Here is an 18,097-nt window from a genome sequence, read left to right as displayed (position 1 = left end):
TCGATTCCTCCAAACAATGGAGCTTTTTGAGGAGCAGGAAGAAGCAGAGAAAGTAGCCCGTCGGTCTGCCATGTATCAGTTCGTTGACAATGTTCTGTACAGAAAAAGACCAAACAGAGTGAAATTGAAGTGCATTCCCCGGAAGGAAGGACTGGAGCTGTTGGCGGAGATACATGGAGGCATATGTGGCTCCCACATAGGGTCGAGGGCCCTTGCTGGCATGGCCTTCCGGCAAGGTTTCTTCTGGCCCACTGCCCTCCAGGATGCAACTGCACTAGTAACCAAGTGTGAAGCGTGTCAGTTCCATTCAAAGAAGCTTCATCAGCCAGCTCAAGCCCTTCAAACAATCCCTCTCTCCTGGCCATTTTCAGTCTGGGGGCTCGATATACTGGGCCCTTTCCCCCGCGCTGTCGGGGGCTTTGAGTACTTGTACGTTGCAATCGACAAGTTCGCAAAGTGGCCGGAGGTGGAAGCAGAGAGGAAGGTGACAGCGCAGTCAGCCGTCAAATTCTTCAAGGGGCTAGTCTACCGTTTTGGTGTGCCAAACAGAGTCATCATCCATAACGGCACGCAGTTCACAAGCCGCACCTTCATGCAATACACCCAAGACCACGGCAGCAAGGTCTGTTTCGCTTCCGTGGCACACCCACGAAGCAACAGCCAGGCAGAGAGGGCAAATGCTGAAGTACTGCCAGGCCTGAGGACAAAGACTGTTGACAGACTGCACAAGAGCGGAAGGCGCTGGATTGATGAGTTGCCGGTGGTTCTTTGGTCGATCAGAACGACGCCAAATCGAGCCATCGGCCAGACACCCTTTGCCCTGGTATACGGGGCAGAGGCAGTTCTCCCCACGGAACTCACACATGGGTCACCTCGAGTGCTCGCTTATGATGAGCTTGAGCAAGAGAGATTGCGGAAAGATGACGCAACACTCCTCGAGGAAGATCGTCTTCGGGCGGCTGTGAGAGCAGCGCACTACCAGCAAGCCTTGCACCGCTATCATAGCCGCAAGGTTCATGCCCGAAGCTTTGAGGAAGGCGACCTTGTTCTTCGACGCGTTCAATTGGCCAAGAATTCCAACAAGTTGACGCCGAAGTGGGAAGGCCCTTATCGGGTAATACGAGTCACCAGGCTCGGCGCAGTCCGCCTGGAGACCGAAGATGCCATTCCAGTGAGCAACTCCTGGAACATCGAACATCTTCGCAAGTTTTACCCATAAGGCGCGGTTGCCGCCCCCCCCCCCCGGCAGACCTCCTTTTGTACAAGCCTTGCCGGCAAGGCATGTAACCCTCTGTACAAAGCCAGGCACAGACCTTGAGCATAAATAAATGAAGCGCTGGCGCCCTAAGTTATAGCATGCATGCTAGGTTGAGTCTCTCCCTCGGTTAGGGTTGATAGTGCTTGTTGGGAATCGTGGCATAATTTAAAATTTTCCTACGCTCACCAAGATGCATCTATGGAGTCTACTAGCAACGAGGGGAAAGGAGTGGATCTACATACCCTTGTAGATCGCGAGCGGAAGCGTTCCAATGAACGTGGATGACGGAGTCGTACTCGCCGTGATCCAAATCACCGATGACCGAGTGCCGAACGGACGGCACCTCCGCGTTCAACACACGTACGGTGCAGCAACGTCTCCTCCTTCTTGATCCAGCAAGGGGGAAGGAGAGGTTGATGGAGATCCAACAGCACGACGGCGTGGTGGTGGATGTAGCGGGTCTCCGGCAGGGCTTCGCCGAGCTTCTGCGAGAGAGAGAGAGGTGTTGCAGGGGAGGAGGGAGGCGCCCAAGGCTTAGATGTTGCTGCCCTCCCTTCCCCCCACTATATATAGGGCCAAGGGAGAGGGGGGGGCGCAGCCTTGCCCCTTCCTTCAAGGAAGGGTGCGGCCAGGGGGGAGTCCTTCCCCCCCAAGGCACCTCGGAGGTGCCTTCCCCCTTTAGGACTCTCCCTTGTTTCTTATCTCTTGCGCATGGGCCTCTTGGGGCTGGTGCCCTTGGCCCATATAGGCCAAGGCGCACCCCTTACAGCCCATGTGGCCCCCCGGGGCTGGTGGACCCCCTTGGTGGACCCCCGGACCCCTTTCGGCACTCCCGGTACAATACCGATAAAGCGCGAAACTTTTCCGGCGACCAAAATAAGACTTCCCATATATAAATCTTTACCTCCGGACCATTCCGGAACCTCTCGTGACGTCCGGGATCTCATCCGGGACTCCGAACAACTTTCGGGTTTCCGCATACATATATCTCTACAACCCTAGCGTCACCGGACCTTAAGTGTGTAGACCCTACGGGTTCGGGAGACATGCAGACATGACCGAGACGCCTCTCCGGTCAATAACCAACAGCGGGATCTGGATACCCATGTTGGCTCCCACATGTTCCACGATGATATCATCGGATGAACCACGGTGTCGAGGATTCAATCAATCCGTATGCAATTCCCTTTGTCAATCGGTATGTTACTTGCCCGAGATTCGATCGTCGGTATCCCAATACCTTGTTCAATCTCGTTACCGGCAAGTCTCTTTACTCGTACCGCAATGCATGATCCCGTGACTAACGCCTTAGTCACATTGAGCTCATTATGATGATGCATTACCGAGTGGGCCCAGAGATACCTCTCCGTTTACACGGAGTGACAAATCCCAGTCTCGATCCGTGCCAACCCAACAGACACTTTCGGAGATACCCGTAATGCACCTTTATAGTCACCCAGTTACGTTGTGACGTTTGGCACACCCAAAGCACTCCTACGGTATCCGGGAGTTGCACGATCTCATGGTCTAAGGAAAAGATACTTGACATTGGAAAAGCTCTAGCAAACGAAACTACACGATCTTTTATGCTATGCTTAAGTTGGGTCTTGTCCATCACATCATTCTCCTAATGATGTGATCCCGTTATCAATGACATCCTATGTCCATAGTCAGGAAACCATGACTATCTGTTGATCAACGAGCTAGTCAACTAGAGGCTTACTAGGGACAGGTTGTGGTCTATGTATTCACACATGTATTACGATTTCCGGACAATACAATTATAGCATGAATAAAAGACTATTATCATGAACACAGAAATATAATAATAACCATTTATTATTGCCTCTAGGGCATATTTCCAACAGTCTCCCACTTGCACTAGAGTCAATAATCTAGTTACATTGTGATGAATCGAACACCCATTGCGTCCTGGTGTTGATCATGTTTTGCCCTAGGGAGAGGTTTAGTCAACGGATCTGCTACATTCAGGTCCGTGTGTACTTTACAAATATCTATGTCTCCATTTTGAACACTTTCACGAATGGAGTTGAAGCGACGCTTGATATGCCTGGTCTTCCTATGAAACCTGGGCTCCTTTGCAAGGGCAATAGCTCCAGTGTTGTCACATAAGAGAGTCATTGGGCCCGACGCATTGGGAATCACCCCTAGGTCGGTAATGAACTCCTTCATCCAGACTGCTTCCTGTGCTGCCTCCGAGGCTGCCATGTATTCCGCTTCACATGTAGATCCCGCCACGACGCTTTGCTTGCAACTGCACCAGCTTACTGCTCCTCTATTCAAAATATACACGTATCCGGTCTGTGACTTCGAGTCATCCGGATCTGTGTCGAAGCTAGCGTCGACGTAACCCTTTACGACGAGCTCTTCGTCACCTCCATAGACGAGAAACATATCCTTAGTCCTCTTCAGGTACTTCAGGATATTCTTGACCGCTGTCCAGTGTTCCTTGCCGGGATTACTTTGGTACCTTCCTACCAAACTTACGGCAAGGTTTACATCAGGTCTGGTACACAGCATGGCATACATAATAGACCCTATGGCCGAGGCATAGGGGATGACACTCATCTCTTCTATATCTTCTGCCGTGGTCGGGCATTGAGCCGTGCTCAATTGCACACCTTGCAATACAGGCAAGAACCCCTTCTTGGACTGATCCATACTGAACTTCTTCAATATCTTGTCAAGGTATGTACTCTGTGAAAGACCAATGAGGCGTCTTGATCTATCTCTATAGATCTTGATGCCTAATATATAAGCAGCTTCTCCAAGGTCCTTCATTGAAAAACACTTATTCAAATAGGCCTTTATACTTTCCAAGAATTCTATATCATTTCCCATCAATAGTATGTCATCCACATATAATATGAGAAATGCTACAGAGCTCCCACTCACTTTCTTGTAAACACAGGCTTCTCCATAAGTCTGTGTAAACCCAAACGCTTTGATCATCTCATCAAAGCGAATGTTCCAACTCCGAGATGCTTGCACCAGCCCATAGATTGAGCGTTGGAGCTTGCATACTTTGTTAGCATTCTTAGGATCGACAAAACCTTCCGGCTGCATCATATACAACTCTTCCTTAAGGAAGCCGTTAAGGAATGCCGTTTTGACGTCCATCTGCCATATCTCATAATCATAGTATGCGGCAATTGCTAACATGATTCGGACGGACTTCAGCTTCGCTACGGGTGAGAAAGTCTCATCGTAGTCAACCCCTTGAACTTGTCGATAACCCTTAGCGACAAGTCGAGCTTTGTAGATGGTCACATTACCATCTGCGTCTGTCTTCTTCTTAAAGATCCATTTGTTTTCTATGGCTCGCCGCTCATCGGGCAAGTCAGTCAAAGTCCATACTTTGTTTTCATACATGGATTCTATCTCGGATTTCATGGCTTCTAGCCATTTGTCGGAATCCGGGCCCGCCATCGCTTCTTCATAGTTCGAAGGTTCACCGTTGTCTAACAACATGATTTCCAGGACAGGGTTGCCGTACCACTCTGGTGCGGAACGTGTCCTTGTGGACCTACGAAGTTCAGTGGCAACTTGATCCGAAGCTTCATGATCATCATCATTAACTTCCTCCCCCGTCGGTGTAGGCACCACAGGAACATTTTCCCGCGCTGCGCTATTTTCCGACTCGGAAGGGGTGACTATCACCTCATCAAGTTCCACTTTCCTCCCACTCAATTCTTTCGAGAGAAACTCCTTCTCTAGAAAGGACCCGTTCTTGGCAACGAAGATCTTGCCTTCGGATCTGAGGTAGAAGGTGTACCCAATAGTTTCCTTAGGGTATCCTATGAAGACGCATTTTTCCGATTTGGGTTCGAGCTTTTCAGGTTGAAGTTTCTTGACATAAGCATCGCATCCCCAAACTTTTAGAAACGACAGCTTAGGTTTCTTCCCAAACCATAATTCATACGGTGTCGCCTCAACGGATTTAGACGGTGCCCTATTTAAAGTGAATGCGGCAGTCTCTAAAGCATAACCCCAAAATGAGAGCGGTAAATCGGTAAGAGACATCATAGATCGCACCATATCCAATAGAGTGCGATTACGACGTTCGGACACACCATTTCTCTGAGGTGTTCCAGGCGGCGTGAGTTGTGAAACTATTCCACATTTCCTTAAGTGTGTACCAAATTCGTGACTTAAATATTCTCCACCACGATCTGATCGTAAGAATTTTATTTTCCTGTCACGTTGATTCTCAACCTCACTCTGAAATTCCTTGAACTTTTCAAAGGTTTCAGACTTGTGTTTCATTAGGTAGACATACCCATATCTACTTAAATCATCAGTGAGAGTGAGAACATAACGATATCCTCCGCGAGCCTCAACACTCATTGGACCGCACACATCGGTATGTATGATTTCCAATAAGTTGGTTGCTCGCTCCATTGTTCCGGAGAACGGAGTCTTGGTCATCTTACCCATGAGGCATGGTTCGCACGTGTCAAATGATTCGTAATCAAGAGACTCCAAAAGTCCATCTGCATGGAGCTTCTTCATGCGCTTGACACCAATGTGACCAAGGCGGCAGTGCCACAAGTATGTGGGACTATCGTTATCAACTTTACATCTTTTGGTATTCACACTATGAACATGTGTAGCATCACGTTCGAGATTCATCAAGAATAAACCATTGACCAGCGGGGCATGACCATAAAACATATCTCTCAAATAAATAGAACAACCATTATTCTCAGATTTAAATGAGTAGCCATCTCGAATTAAACGAGATCCAGATACAATGTTCATGCTCAAAGCTGGCACTAAATAACAATTATTGAGGTTTATAACTAATCCCGTGGGTAGATGCAGAGGTAGCGTGCCGACGGCGATCACATCGACCTTGGAACCATTCCCGACGCGCATCGTCACCTCGTCTTTTGCCAGTCTCCGTTTATTCCGTAGTTCCTGATTTGAGTTACAAATATGAGCAACCGCACCGGTATCAAATACCCAGGAGCTACTACGAGTACTGGTAAGGTACACATCAATTACTTGTATATCACATATACCTTGGGTGTTGCCGGCCTTCTTCTTGTCCGCTAAATATTTGGGGCAGTTCCGCTTCCAGTGACCACTTCCCTTGCAATAAAAGCACTCAGTCTCGGGCTTGGGTCCATTCTTTGACTTCTTCCCGGTAACTGGCTTACCGGGCGCGGCAACTCCCTTGCCGTCCTTCTTGAAGTTCTTCTTACCCTTGCCCTTCTTGAACTTAGTGGTTTTATTCACCATCAACACTTGATGTTCTTTTCTGATCTCTACCTCAGCTGATTTCAGCATTGAATATACCTCGGGAATGGTCTTTTCCATCCCCTGCATATTGTAGTTCATCACAAAGCTCTTGTAGCTTGGTGGAAGCGACTGGAGGATTCTGTCAATAACCGCGTCATCCGGGAGATTAACTCCCAGCTGAGACAAGCGGTTGTGCAACCCAGACATTCTGAGTATGTGCTCACTAACAGAACTGTTCTCCTCCATTTTACAGCTGAAGAACTTGTCGGAGACATCATATCTCTCGACCCGGGCATGAGCTTGAAAAACCAGTTTCAGCTCCTCGAACATCTCGTATGCTCCATGTTTCTCAAAACGCTTTTGGAGACCCGGTTCTAAGCTGTAAAGCATGCCGCACTGAACGAGGGAGTAATCATCAGCACGCTGCTGCCAAGCGTTCATAACGTCTTGGTTCTCAGGGATTGGTGCTTCACCTAGCGGTGCTTCTAAGACATAATCTTTCTTGGCAACTATGAGGATGAGCCTCAGGTTCCGGACCCAGTCCGTATAGTTGCTACCATCATCTTTCAGCTTGGTTTTCTCTAGGAACGCGTTGAAATTGAGGACAACGTGGGCCATTTGATCTACAATACATAGTGTAAAGATTTTTTAGACTAAGTTCATGATAATTAAGTTCATATAATCAAATTATTTAATGAACTCCCACTCAGATAGACATCCCTCTAGTTATCTAAGTGAAACATGATCCGAACTCAACTAGGCCGTGTCCGATCATCACGTGAGACGGACTAGTCAAGATCGGTGAACATCTCCATGTTGATCGTATCTTCTATACGACTCATGCTCGACCTTTCGGTCCTCCGTGTTCCGAGGCCATGTCTGTACATGCTAGGCTCGTCAAGTCAACCTAAGTGTATTGCGTGTGTTCCGAGGCCATGTCTGTACATGCTAGGCTCGTCAACACCCGTTGTATGCGAACGTAAGAATCTATCACACCCGATCATCACGTGGTGCTTCGAAACGACGAACCTTCGCAACGGTGCACAGTTAGGGTGAACACTTTCTTGAAATTATTATAAGGGATCATCCTACTTGCTACCGTCGTACTAAGCAAATAAGATGCAAAAACATGATAAACATCACATGCAATCAAATAGTGACATGATATGGCCAATATCATCATGCTCCTTTGATCTCCATCTTCGGGGCACCATGATCATCTTCGTCACCGGCATGACACCATGATCTCCATCATCATGATCTCCATCATTGTGTCTTCATGAAGTTGTCACGCCAACGATTACTTCTACTTCTATGGCTAACCGTTTAGCAACAAAGTAAAGTAAATTACATGGCGTTATTCAATGACACGCAGGTCATGCAAAATAATAAAGACAACTCCTATGGCTCCTGCCGGTTGTCATACTCATCGACATGCAAGTCGTGATTCCTATTACAAGAATATGATCAATCTCATACATCACATATATCATTCATCACATCTTCTGGCCATATCATATCACATATATCACTTGCTGCAAAAACAAGTTAGACGTCCTCTAATTGTTGTTGCAAGTTTTTACGTGGTTTGTAGGTTTCTAGCAAGAACGATTTCTTACCTACGTATGACCACAACGTGATTTGCCAATTTCTATTTACCCTTCATAAGGACCCTTTTCATCGAATCCGTTCCGACTAAAGTAGGAGAGACAGACACCCGCTAGCCACCTTATGCAACTAGTGCATGTCAGTCGGTGGAACCTGTCTCACGTAAGCGTACGTGTAAGGTCGGTCCGGGCCGCTTCATCCTACAATGCCGCCGAAACAAGAAACGACTAGTAGCGGCAAGAAGAATTGGCAACATCAACGCCCACAACTTCTTTGTGTTCTACTCGTGCATAGTAACTACGCATAGGCCTGGCTCATGATGCCACTGTTGGGAATCGTAGCATAATTTAAAATTTTCCTACGCTCACCAAGATGCATCTATGGAGTCTACTAGCAACGAGGGGAAAGGAGTGGATCTACATACCCTTGTAGATCGCGAGCGGAAGCGTTCCAATGAACGTGGATGACGGAGTCGTACTCGCCGTGATCCAAATCACCGATGACCGAGTGCCGAACGGACGGCACCTCCGCGTTCAACACACGTACGGTGCAGCAACGTCTCCTCCTTCTTGATCCAGCAAGGGGGAAGGAGAGGTTGATGGAGATCCAACAGCACGACGGCGTGGTGGTGGATGTAGCGGGTCTCCGGCAGGGCTTCGCCGAGCTTCTGCGAGAGAGAGAGAGGTGTTGCAGGGGAGGAGGGAGGCGCCCAAGGCTTAGATGTTGCTGCCCTCCCTTCCCCCCACTATATATAGGGCCAAGGGAGAGGGGGGGGCGCAGCCTTGCCCCTTCCTTCAAGGAAGGGTGCGGCCAGGGGGGAGTCCTTCCCCCCCAAGGCACCTCGGAGGTGCCTTCCCCCTTTAGGACTCTCCCTTGTTTCTTATCTCTTGCGCATGGGCCTCTTGGGGCTGGTGCCCTTGGCCCATATAGGCCAAGGCGCACCCCTTACAGCCCATGTGGCCCCCCGGGGCTGGTGGACCCCCTTGGTGGACCCCCGGACCCCTTTCGGCACTCCCGGTACAATACCGATAAAGCGCGAAACTTTTCCGGCGACCAAAATAAGACTTCCCATATATAAATCTTTACCTCCGGACCATTCCGGAACCTCTCGTGACGTCCGGGATCTCATCCGGGACTCCGAACAACTTTCGGGTTTCCGCATACATATATCTCTACAACCCTAGCGTCACCGGACCTTAAGTGTGTAGACCCTACGGGTTCGGGAGACATGCAGACATGACCGAGACGCCTCTCCGGTCAATAACCAACAGCGGGATCTGGATACCCATGTTGGCTCCCACATGTTCCACGATGATATCATCGGATGAACCACGGTGTCGAGGATTCAATCAATCCGTATGCAATTCCCTTTGTCAATCGGTATGTTACTTGCCCGAGATTCGATCGTCGGTATCCCAATACCTTGTTCAATCTCGTTACCGGCAAGTCTCTTTACTCGTACCGCAATGCATGATCCCGTGACTAACGCCTTAGTCACATTGAGCTCATTATGATGATGCATTACCGAGTGGGCCCAGAGATACCTCTCCGTTTACACGGAGTGACAAATCCCAGTCTCGATCCGTGCCAACCCAACAGACACTTTCGGAGATACCCGTAATGCACCTTTATAGTCACCCAGTTACGTTGTGACGTTTGGCACACCCAAAGCACTCCTACGGTATCCGGGAGTTGCACGATCTCATGGTCTAAGGAAAAGATACTTGACATTGGAAAAGCTCTAGCAAACGAAACTACACGATCTTTTATGCTATGCTTAAGTTGGGTCTTGTCCATCACATCATTCTCCTAATGATGTGATCCCGTTATCAATGACATCCTATGTCCATAGTCAGGAAACCATGACTATCTGTTGATCAACGAGCTAGTCAACTAGAGGCTTACTAGGGACAGGTTGTGGTCTATGTATTCACACATGTATTACGATTTCCGGACAATACAATTATAGCATGAATAAAAGACTATTATCATGAACACAGAAATATAATAATAACCATTTATTATTGCCTCTAGGGCATATTTCCAACAGTGCTTAGCGGCGACTAACCCCTAGCATAGAGGTCGAGTGTGCGTCTCTCTCTTCCTTTCTGTCCTCTTTGGTTTGCAGGGTACATGGACATTTCTGCTGAGCTATTCGGAAGAAAGAGAACAAGTCGGCGCTCCGGTCCCGGCAAACCAAGGTTGCCGGGGGCTGCAGACACAAGGGTCCAACCACGGCAAGCCAAGGTTGCCGAGGGGCTACAGATTCAGATAGGGCCATTTACACTTCTGCCCCTAACTGGATCCCACTAATCAGATTTTTCCCTAACTTCGGAGGGTGCTCAAATTTGCCCCTCTTCCGTTAGCTACACTTATAAAAATGTCCTTCTGTGCCGTTTCCGTCCAGTCAAAGGGCTTTGACCGTTTTCCTGACGTTGGCTGGACATTTTTGCCCCTCTCTGCACATGCCACTTACATGTGGGACCAACGAAAAAAATCTCTCTTATCCCCTCTCTCCGACTTACACATGGACCCCAAACAAAAGTAGTACAAAATAAAAAAACACTCTCCTCTCATAATCTCTCTCTCAACCTGACATGTGGGCCATGGGCCCCACTGTCAGGGTCAATTGGTCCATGCGTTCGCGGCCGTGAGCGGCTGCGCTCGCCGGCAGCTCGCCGAAGCGGGCCGTACAACCGCGGGAGGAGGTCGCGAGGCACGCAATCTGTGTGATGCACTAAGCACGCTGAGCGCGGCAGGAGTAAATGGGCGTGCGCGCGGCCGACCAGTCGAGGTTTGTCATGGCGGTCGGCTTCGGGCAGGTGGCTCCGGCCATGAAATCGAGCGGGAGAAGACCGGAGTAGGTGCGTGACCCTTCTGTGATGACGACACAGAGGTCGGGTAGGTCAACGGTGGCCCGACGCGGCCGGATTTAGGAGGGGTAGAGCGATGGCCGTGGTCCCGCGCATCGTCAACGGGCGGCCCCAGGCTCGATTGACTGCATATGGTAGAGGAGAGATAGCCGAAGGAGCTCATGGACATGCTACTCTTGCTCGATCTGGACTCGGGCCGCGGTGGCTAGTGACGGCGTCGTCGGCAGAAGCTCTCAGGCGCTCTCGGCCAATAGCTTCAACATTAGTAACAATGATAGTTGCGGGCGGCGGATCCACCCCCTCCGCCAGACCAGTACGAGCCTGCCTCCCTCGTCCTCACGAGCAGGTGCGCTGCCTCTTGCCGGCGCCGGCCATCGGCCGAGCCGCACCATGGCCATGTGCGGACCGGCGTTGACCCTGGCATGTGCCCCCCCCCCCCCCCCCGTGGCCCACATGTCAGGCAGAGAGAGGGATAGAGTTTTTTATTTATTCTTTTGTGTTGGCTGGGGTCCAGTTGTAAGTGAGAGTCAGGGGTGAGAGAGAGAGTTTTTTTTGTTTTTCCTGAGCCGGTCCCACATGTAAGTGGCATGGGCATATAGGGGCAAAAACGTCCAACAAATGTTAAGAAAACGGTCAAAGACCTTTGACTGGACGGAAACGGCATGGAAGGGCAATTCTGTAAGTGCAACTAACGGCGGAGGGGCAAATTTGAGCATGCTTCGAAACTAGGGGCAAATCTGAGTAGTGGGTTAGAGTTAGGGGCACAAATGTAAATGTCCCATTCAGATAAGTCCTTTATCCCCTGTTGTGCATTTCCGTATGGAATTGGAACGTATGAAACCTCGTTTTATTCCTAGACCACCGTGCTCCCCTTTTCCTGTACCCAAGAACTATCCCCTGGGTCGGAACTTGGTTGTAGTCGCGGCGACAAGGAAGCAAACGAAGGGCCTAACCCTACTTCGCCCCTGGCTCCGCCAAAAGCATGAGTATTGTCGAATGAAGTAAGGGGACGGCAAGGCCTGTTGTCGGGCGACAATGTTTATCTTAAAAATAACAAGGATTCATCCTTGGCATGGGCCTCCCTCACGCACAAAGAACCCGGCAAGCACCCTTTTTTCATTAATACGTCCCATACAGGTACTGTTCGTACGGAATGTAAACATGAGCAAGAGGATTACAAGGTTTAAATCTGACAAGTGCCCGTAGGCTTAAAAACTAAAAAGAGATAAGATGCCCGTGATCCCTTTCTTGTCCCTCTCCCCAGGAAACGGAACAAGATGGCAGGAGGGCAAAAGGAGTGCCTAGGCGAGGTACGAGCAGCAGAACACACCAAGAGAACATCCCGGTGGCCGTCCGGAAGAGGGCTGGTGATGATGGTGCCGGGAGTAGAGCCGAAAGATGAGGCAGCGGGCCAGCAATACGAGACGAAGGCATCGGTGCCATCGGTTTTTTTAGAACTGATGACAGTGGGAGAGGATCCCACTGAATTTAAATTAATGAGTTAAAGAGTTAGTACAGCCCAGTACAGTCCAGTCAACCTACATACAGGATCTACATAGGGGGGTGGGGTAGAGGTTACAAAAGAGCCCAGCTCTTACAATGCAGCAACTAGAGATAGAATATATGGAGCAGACTCTGGCTTGGCCCTATGGACCAGCATAGCAAAGTCACTCTTAAACCTGGCCTTCCAAGATCTCAAGGTTGGCTGAATCCCTCTGAAGTGTTTGTCATTCTTTCCTTCCAAATCCCCCAAGCGGCCACCGTGAACACCTCCATGAACATGGGCCTATTCCAAGACTCTTTGCCAGCGTGCAGCATCTCCAGCCTGCAATCAGCAGCCGGCCACTGGATCCCTATGCTATCCCAGCATCTCCGGCTGAAAGGGCAATTGAAGAAGAGATGTGCCACATCTTCCTCAGGAGGGTTTTGGCATAACAAGCATGTGTAGTCATCATCTTGGATTTTGTAGTGCCTCCTTCTCAACATATTTCTGGTGTTTAAGCGGTCAGCTAGCAGTAACCAGGCAAACATCTTCCATTGCATTATGCACTTGGTTTTCCAGATCCAACAGAAAGCCTCATCAACCTGCATGCTTCTGAAGCAATGTTCATAAAATTTAGTTGCTTTGAATGCACTCCCACCCCAGACACAGGACCAAATATCCATGCCCTCAGTCAGGGCCACATCAGACGTGGCATGTTGCAATTTTGTCACTTCTAGTCGGGCTTCTACCGAGAGGGGCAGATGGAACACATCACTTAGACTCACCGAGGACAATAGAGATCTGACTGATATGTCTTGGTCCTTGGCAAAAGAAAAGGCCCTCGGAAAAGCTTCTTGGAGCATGGTATCATTCCACTCATCTTTCCAGAACAGTATTGTATCTCCTGCCACCACAGATGCTTTGGTAACCCCCCTGTAAATATCAGACAGCTGCATGAGATCTCTCCACCAAAATGAGCCACAAAGGTCAATCGCATTCGGAGTACGGTCAACATAGTATGAACTCCAGACAAGCTGAACCCAGGGAACATCTTGTTTGTTGTAGAATTTGTGTAAATGTTTCAGCAGAAGCCCCTGGTTCTGAATTTTAAGGTTTATGATCCCTAAACCACCCTTGTTCTTCGGTCTATAGACCAATTCCCATGACATCGTACTCCGACTTGACGGCCCGCCACCCGCCTTCTTTGTCTTCTCTGGCCTTCCCACGCCAGCCGCCCAAGGAGACGACCCTGAGAAGTTCAAGGAGCTGGCCCCGCCCCCGGCAAATCGCTCTGCCGGAGGAAAGACCAGATGTAGATGATGGTGCTGCCGGTGTCGCCCGAGCACGGTGTGTCCGACTCCTAGTCGGACCCGTCCTCGTCGTCTTCCCCACCGGTGTCCTCCTCGTCACTATCGCTCGAGGAGGAGCTTTCGTCGTCGGTCGAGCTCTCTGTGCAGCACCCTAACCTGATTCCCAAGCACCTAAAGACCTTGACGGAGAGCAAATCGCTCTCCACTAATTTGAAGTGGAGAACATGCCCCTTCATCAAGCAGTGGGCACGTGCGAAGGTTTTCTAACCCCGACGGAGGAGCATCACGTGAGGGACGGGGAACCTTCTGTTCGCCCACATGTCGCCATTGAAACACCCCTTCATATGAAGCCTCAATCTCGATGGCTGGTCAATCTCCAGCACCCTAGCAAACGCCTCGGGAAGACGAAGGCGGCTGCGCGGCGGCTCACGCAACTGCAGGATAAACTCCAGCGCTGTGTCCCCGACATGGCCGCTCGATGAAGCAGGAGGAGATGGTGGAGGAGATGGCGACGAAGACGGTGGCGACGCGGGTGTCCCCCTTCCGCGCCCACCTCTGCCTCGACCGCCTCGCCGACCGCGGCCCTGTCCGGCGCCTCCGCCTCGAGCGTGGCCTTCACCTTGGGCGTCTGGCTCTTCCTTCACCACCACGGCTCTCTGGCGAGAGGAAGACCTAGTCGCCTCCACAGAGGGACGGCCACGACCGCGCCCTCTCGCCATGACAAGGGAAGGGAAGAGACTAGACTGGGAGCAGACGGATGCGGGAAGACGCTGTCTCTCTCCCCTTTTTATAGGGAGACGGGGCCGAGCGAGCCTGAAGGCAACCGCCCCAATCAACCAATCCAGCCGCCGGGGGTGCAAGGAGACAGGACCGACCCGCTGCTCCAATCGGCGGCGAGCGCCCCCCCGCCCAGGCATTAAAGCCCGTACCCTTTGTGTCCACCGCCTGCCCTCCTCGAGGCATGGAGGACACGTGGCGAGCGAGCCAGGATTCAGATGGCAAGTGGAGCGGCCGTTTCACGCCCCGTGATCGTGGGGTGCGGGTGCCATAATGGCCACGACCTGAGTCCACCTAGTAAATGAGCCGCGCCCCTGCGGCTTCCCCTATTTTTATGGGAAGGACACGGACTGCCTCTTTACTATTAACCGTTGGGTGACGCAAGCATGCTGCCGTCACCCCACGCACAACCCCCACGTCATGCACTCGACGCGGGTCGTGGGGAAGCGCAAGTGGCGATGGAATTACTGCAGTAAAACTCTGCCATGCATGCCCGCGCACCGTTCTGGTCCTAGCCCAACAACGCATCGTGCTTATGTGTGGCCCAGGCCCGGGGGCTCCTGTCAGTGTACAAAAGTAGGGGCCCTCTTTGTACCCCTTTACTTGTGCATGGGCAGTCAGAGCCGCACCTGTGGCCATGCTTAGCGGGGTAGAGGAAGGAAGCAAAAGTACAGGACTACCGAAGCGGCGCTCAAACCAGGGGCGCAAAAGGTAAAGCGACAAGATGGGCTTCCCCCGGCAAGACCCTTGCCGGGGCGGCCTACGCAGCCCCGGCAAGAGCCTTGCCGAGGCAACCTACCCAACGCCAACAAAGCCACACCCTTGAGCCTGAGAGTTCCGACACCATCGGCAACATTGGAACCAAAGCTCGGGAGGGGGCCTGCATAGTGGCATGCAGATCTTTGTGAAGACAAAGGGTCTGCGAGGCCTAGATAGGAACCAGAAGACAAAACAATAGCAAGGATCCTTGCCGAGGATGCCCACGAGGCCCCGGCAAGGCTCCTACCGAAGATACCCACGAGGCCCCGGCAAGGCTCCTACCGAAGATACCCACGAGGCCCCGGCAAGACTCTTGCCGAGGGCGCTCGCAAGGCCCCGGCAAGACCCTTGCCGGGAATATTAGCAAAACCGCGGCAAGGCTTTCCCGCCCCGTCGCCGGCCCAGCTCAGCGACTGACCCACCAACTAAGCGAATACCCACGTGGCAGTACATGGCTCCTAAGCTAACCAGTCAAGTACCTGCGTGGTGGCATGCAAATCTTCGTGAAGACCCTGCCACCTCAGTAGCTCAGCAACCTACCAGCTTACATGGCGTTGCACGCCTCGTTGGCCTGGACGCGTGTCGAAGCAAGGCGAAGCGGCGACGGATGGGACGGGCTTCGTGCCATCCCCGATAAAGCAAGAGGACACCTAAGTAACGCATTTAACGCGTTTTGTCCTGTGATGTCAGGCGATAGGCTTGTACACTGTACACACTTTCCACCTCCTGTGTGCCACTGTGGCGTCCCCTTTGAACTATAAAAGGAGGCCCGAGGCATACTGAGGAAGGATTCGGATCTTTTGGACTACGCACACGCCGTAGCCAGTTCAAGAACTCAAGAACACTCAAATATACAACAAAGCAGGACTAGGGTATTACGCATCCTCGCGGCCCGAACTTGGGTAAACGATCTTTGTGCTGGCTCCTAGACCCGCTCTTTCCACAACCTCGCGCCCGCCGACCGTAGTAGGGGTTCCAGTGATCCCATAGGTATCATTTTCCACCGACATCCCGGCGCTCTCCATGACGAGGAGGGAGTAGTTCACCATCGGGGCTGAGGGTATGTACCAGCAGCTATGTGTTTGATCCCTCTCTCTCTCTCTCTCGTGTTCTTGATATGGCATGATCTTGATGTACCGCGAGCTTTGCTATTATATTTGGATCTTATGATGTTTCTCCCCCTCTACTCTCTTGTAATGGATTGAGTTTTCCCTTTGAAGTTATCTTATCGGATTGAGTCTTTAAGGATTTGAGAACGCTTGATGTATGTCTTGCATGAGTTTATCTGTGGCGACAATGGGATATCCACGTGATCTACTTGATGTATGTTTTGGTGATCAACTTGCGGGTTCAGTGACCTTGTGAACTTATGCATAGGGGTTGGCACACGTTTTCGTCTTGACTCTCCGATAGAAACTTTGGGGCACTCTTTGAAGTTCTTTGTGTTGGTTGAATAGATGAATCTGAGATTGTGTGATGCATATCGTATTATCATACCCACGGATACTTGTGGTGACATTGGAGTATCTAGGTGACATTAGGGTTTTGGTTGATTTATATCTTAAGGTGTTATTTTACTACGAACTCTAGGGCTATTTAGGAATCGCCCAATGGATTGATCGGAAAGAATAACTTTAAGGTGGTTTCATACCCTACAATAATCTCTTCGTTTGTTCTCCGCTATTAGTGACTTTGGAGTGACTCTTTGTTGCATGTTGAGGGATTGTTATATGATCCAATTATGTTATTATTGTTGAGAGAACTTGCACTAGTGAAAGTATGAACCCTAGGCCTTGTTTCAAAGCATTGCAATACCGTTTGTGCTCACTTTTATCATTAGTTACCTTGCTGCTTTTTATATTTTCAGATTACAAAAACCTATATCAACCATCCATATCGCACTTGTATCACCATCTCTTCGCCGAACTAGTGCACCTATACAGTTTACCATTGTATTGGGTGTGTTGGGGACACAAGAGACTTTTTGTTACTTGGCTGCAGGGTTGTTTTAGGAGACCATCTTCATCCTACACCTCCCACGGATTGATAAACCTTAGGTCATCCACTTGAGGAAAATTTGCTACTGTCCTACAAACCTCTGCACTTGGAGGCCCAACAATGTCCATAAGAAGAAGGTTGCGTAGTAGACATCAAGCTCTTTTCTGGCGCCGTTGCCAGGGAGGTTAGTGCTTGAAGGTATATCTTTAGATCTTGCAATCGAATCTTTTTGTTTCTTGTTTTATCACTAGTTTAGTCTATAAAAGAAAACTACGAAAAATGGAATTGAGGGTGCCTCATATGCTTCATCTTTTTAATGTCTTTCGTGAAAATGATGGAAAGGAAAATTGTGCCCAAGTGCTAGAAGAAGAATGCATTAAAATGTTTGGCACTAAATCTTTTAATGATGAGCATGATTGCAATGTTGTTAGTATGAACTCTTTGAATATCCATAGTACTAATGATGATTGCACTAGTCATGATGAAAATGTCTCTTATAAGCATGTCAACTTTTGTAGAGTGCATAGAGTTTACAAGTACACACCAAATAGGGAATATAGATTTTGCAAGAGGTATAAGTATTTAGAAACTAAATGGTTGCAAGAAAGGCTAGATGTTTGTGCTGAAAATTTAAATTTTCTTAGCCATCCTTGTGGACTTTGCAATGAACATGGTCATTTGAATATCCAATGCAAATTGTTTCATGATCGAATCGTGTCCAAAAATTGTGATGACTTGATTTCCCTTACACATCATAATGAACTTA

The sequence above is a fragment of the Triticum aestivum genome, chromosome 4D (genome assembly GCF_018294505.1).
Source record: "Triticum aestivum cultivar Chinese Spring chromosome 4D, IWGSC CS RefSeq v2.1, whole genome shotgun sequence".
Lineage (NCBI taxonomy): Eukaryota > Viridiplantae > Streptophyta > Magnoliopsida > Poales > Poaceae > Triticum > Triticum aestivum.
The sequence above is the reverse complement of the archived record's forward strand: the minus strand, read 5'-3'. Positions refer to the sequence as shown.